General features: G+C 39.9%; 1 long non-coding RNA gene across 1 annotated transcript in view; it reads right to left on the bottom strand.

The window, feature by feature from the left end:
* Nucleotides 1–4534, bottom strand: part of LOC109291822 — a 22159-nt gene that overhangs the window by 5228 nt on the left and 12397 nt on the right. The window contains exon 2 of the long non-coding RNA XR_002095961.1: nt 3312–3313. This is a non-coding gene — a long non-coding RNA (uncharacterized LOC109291822). The remainder of the gene's footprint in view (nt 1–3311; nt 3314–4534) is intronic.

Genomic DNA, 4534 nt, shown 5'->3' with positions numbered 1-4534 from the left:
ATTCCCCCAGCCCCTGTTCATTTCCCCAGGCAGCCCCTCCCCACCACCAACACTGCTCCACTGCATGTGCAGCATCCCCCTCCACCACCAGCCCCCACTAAGTTACCTCATTGTACTCCACCATATACTCCCTTGGTCCCATAGGCTGTGCTGCCCTGCCCTCTGCAAGGGCAGAAGGAAGTGAAAGCTGAAGCAAGGAGGGGAAGCCTAGAAACCCCAGTTGCAGCTGCATAGGAGCCCAGGGGCTGCACATTAACCTCTTTGCAGGCTGTATGCAGCCTGCAGACTGCTAGTCAGACAACCCTGGCCTAGACAAAACAGCTAAAGGATATAGTAAAAGGATACTGCACTACGCACTCACATAGGACCTGTTCCTACTGAAGTCATGGATGAGTTGGTCTAAGCTAAAATCAGTGTTTTCTGGCTTTTGGTAGGGGTCAGTTTGTGAGTTGCCTATCTAAATGCATGGTACTTTACTTCACAAAGAGTCCAATTGATTTCAACAAGCTACTTACAGAGCAATATTCTATACAGTGTGAGCCAGGGTTTGGTCCTTGGTTTGTATCTTCCTCATCCCCAGTTGTTAATAAAGGCAATTACTGCAGCATTTATATTAACTTTGACATGGCTGTAATAAAGCCAGATTATTATTTTACATTCTTGTTTGTTCTGTAAAGGATAAAAATCCTCTGCAACAATACTGTTCATCTTAGCTGATTTAAGCAAAAAACCTTGCTCCACATAAATCAATCATTTTGCATAGGTGCAGGACTGGAACATTAATGTAAGAGTGACTTCCTTTGGACTGTACTGGAAAGTATGATGTTGGTTCAGCAACATAAACAGGTGCTTAATTTTAAACAGAAAGAATCCTATAATGGGATGGTCCTCCACTTAAAATTGGGCATATGTTTAAGTACTTTGCTGAATCAGGACTTATACCTTGAGACATTCTTTAGCTGAACACTTAAAGAATGACTACTTCAGTACTATCCTAGCCACTAAAGTAGATGAAACATTCACACAGGTGGCCTCTAGATAGTGTAATTGGATTTTAAATAGTACCAACCCTGAACTATAACAGCTTTCTGTAAGTTACAAGAAAGCCACTCATTGAGAAAGTCACATTGATTATTAATATGGCATTCAGCACTGCTTTCTAAACCCACACAACTCCTATTCCTTTATGAAAAATGTATGACTTTGCTAAAGGCTAGTTCTTTTAAACCAATCATCTTTTGCAAATATGAAAAGACATATGAGATGGCAACACAGCATAGCCAGCATGTTTGATGATTTTTTAATGTTTTGAAAGGTCCATATTTTGTTTCCAGAGAAAGTTTGCAGTTAATAGTATTTGAATTTTCCTAGGTATCTTCTTATGAGAATTGTCAAAATAATTTGGCATATTATAAAATATCTCTGCACTTTCTGTTGGATAAGTGATGCAATTGGAAAGCCAAGTAGTCTTGGACATCATAGTTTGGTAATCTAAGTGAAAAGAAACATTGACCAGATAAGAGGAGTTCTTCTCACTAATTTACAAATCATACCACATATTGTGTAGTTTTGCAGTTTGATCATTGGTGCTTATGGAAAGTCATATTTATTTAGTCTACATAATGATTTACAGTTTTAACTCTTGCTGTATTAAGTAAGAGGATTAATATATCTATTCAAATTGGCTTACAGTACTACATGTACAGCCAGACAGCTGCCTTCTGCTATATTTAAGGGGCACTTCCTGCATAGTAATATTAGACCTAGATATGGTGGTAGATGTGAGAAGCAACTGCCTAGAGTGTCTTAATGCTACTATAATACTGCATTTCTACACAACATCAAGGTAAACCTGTAAAATGCATCTTTTTATTAGACATTATTGGTGTGTATAATGGTAAGGCTCTGTATTTACAATAGTGACTTTGATAACAAATGTAAGTGAAAACTGACTCATTTGACAATGAGTATGACTTAAGCTTTTGAACCACTGGTATTTAAGGGAAAAAATAGAAGCTTTCTTGCTGGGTGTATTGTTGATATGTGAACCCTGATTCTTCCCCTTGCAATCCATATGCTCATTTACAACTTTGTAAAATGCGTAAGTAGTGAACTTAAAGACACCAGTCTGGATTTGGTAGCATTTTATGCTTGTCATGCAGACAAGTTTATGGAAGCAAGAAATATGAAGCAATGAATTTAAGACTGTGAGTTCCAGTCAGCTGGAAAGTACTTTGATTTTAACATAGGCACAAGAGCTATGAAAGGCAAGATGACAGTGAAAGGCAAGATGACAGTGAAATAAAAACAGTTATGGTAACTCTTATATATAAAGCCCATCAAAATAATAACAGTGTGGCAGGACAGCTGGGGTTTTGATGGCTGTTTCCCCTTTAATGGTGATGCTGAGGTTAAAAAAACAAAACACAACTTTTACTTTCAGGGGGCTTTTAAGGATGACGGCATTTCTGTTTTGTTTGGTTTAGTTTCCTTTTTTTAGCATTGCATCAAGTTGCTGTAACTATAAACTACCACCAGAGGACAGTGTTTTAGAAGAATATAATCACATTTTATCAAGCAACTAATTAACATTGTAAATACAATCTATGCCAATTATACCATTATGAAGCGGGAATGCAAATATGCTGATGTCTTGAAAATGTAAAAATTCAGTTCCTTCACCAGCTATAATTTGGTACCCTTCTGCACAGATAGTATGCACTGCTATGTGTAGGTTGTTAGATACGAAAGTCTGCATGCCTATATAATGTTGCTGATAATGGTTGTTGTGGAAACCACATCTTTTCTACTCTTATGCATATTTAAATTCTCACTTTTACTGCTGCATTACTATAGCCTTGGTTTTGTTTGCAGATAATTTCCTTGTCTTTAAAAAAAGAAAGAGAATACAAAAAGGCTTAATTAATGGATATTTATTATAAAGTATAGTGAGGGACTTGGAAGAAAAAAAGAAGACGTTCAAACTGTAAGACCTAAGAAGAATAGTGCAATTGTCTAATTGAGTTAGAGGTGAGCAAGAAGTATTGTCATTGAGAGAAGCGCATTGAGATGGAAGGAGAAAAAATTACAACACACAAGGTGGGATTGCTGTCAGAAAGCATTGCTCCCCTAAGCTGGGGGAGTGGACTTGGCATTCCTCTCCGCCTTCTAGCTGTGGAGGGATGGCTGTTTAAAGATTAGAGGGTGAAATTTAATCATTCAAAGTGCAAGATCATGTACTTAGTACTTCTGTAAACTGGAGACTCAGTTAAGTAGGATGAGGAGGAGTATTTGGGTGTATTAGATAGGACGACTATGGGCATGTCTGTACTTCAGTTGCAGCACTGCTAAGAAAGCTGCTGAGAAGTGCAGTCCCACTCCCCCACCCAGCTCCCTCTGCACACACCAAATCTGACAGTGGGGCAGTAAAACTGCCTGGAGGGTACTCCCCACTGCTATTCTCTATCATACTGGAAACCAGTAGATCTCAGGAGTGGTGATGGGATGTGCCCTCAGGGCAGCTTCACTGCTTCATTCCTGGGTGTGATGAGAACAGGAGGAGAAGGTGGGAGGGCTGTGCTTCTTGGTGCCTCTCAGAAGTGCCACAGGACTGGTATAGACACAGGTCTTAGAAGCCATCAGTGCAATGTGGCTGTGAGAAAAGTAAATGTACTCTTACTGGGTGAAATATCAGTGCTATTGTACAAATCACTGGTAAGACCTCATCTGGAATACTATAATATTCTGGAGCAGGAGAGCTATAAGCAGTGGCATAACTGGGGCGGAAGAGGGGAGCAACAGGGGCAACCACTCCAGGTCCTGACTTGGGGGCCAGGGGCAGAAAAAAAGCAGCTACACTCACTTGGCAGCTGTGTATTTGTGTTCATGATTGCAAACCAGAAAGCACTGCTTCCATTTTGCCCTGGATGCCTGGCTGCACCCCTACAATGCTGGCTATGAGGATGAGCAATTAAATTTTATGAGGGGAGACTAAAAGAGTTTGGTTTGTTTAGCACAGCCAAACAAAAACTGAGAGGGAACATAATTGCTGTCTATAAAGACATCAGAGGAAGGGAGGAAGAAACACCAAGGAGGGAGAAGAGCTACTTGAGCTAAAAGACAATACTGGAACAAGGCCAAATAGGAATATAATTTGTCCATGAAGAAAATTAGTCTGAAAATTAGAAGAAAGTTTCTAATCAACAGAGAGATGAAGTTTGGGAACATCCATCCACTGTAGGCAGAAAACCTTACCTGGTTTTAGGTTGGAGCTTAGTATGATGTGATTTTATGCTATAGCGCAGGACTGGCCTTGAGGACACTTCCAGTTTCTAGAGGTAAAAATAAAAGAGCTCCCCCCATGTCTCTGGCTTGGATAAGCCACATTCCACCCCCTCACTCCCCCTTCTCAACTTACGCAGTGATGACTCACTCTCCTGTTGTTAATCTACTTTATCCGCTGCACTTTCTTTATCGTCTATTCACCACCATAAGGAACAGTGTGCACAATGCCATAATACCCATGTTGTTTATT

The sequence above is a fragment of the Gavialis gangeticus genome, unplaced genomic scaffold (genome assembly GCF_001723915.1).
Source record: "Gavialis gangeticus isolate Ggan-Ray unplaced genomic scaffold, GavGan_comp1, whole genome shotgun sequence".
Taxonomy (NCBI): domain Eukaryota; kingdom Metazoa; phylum Chordata; order Crocodylia; family Gavialidae; genus Gavialis; species Gavialis gangeticus.
The sequence above is the reverse complement of the archived record's forward strand: the minus strand, read 5'-3'. Positions and strand labels throughout refer to the sequence as shown.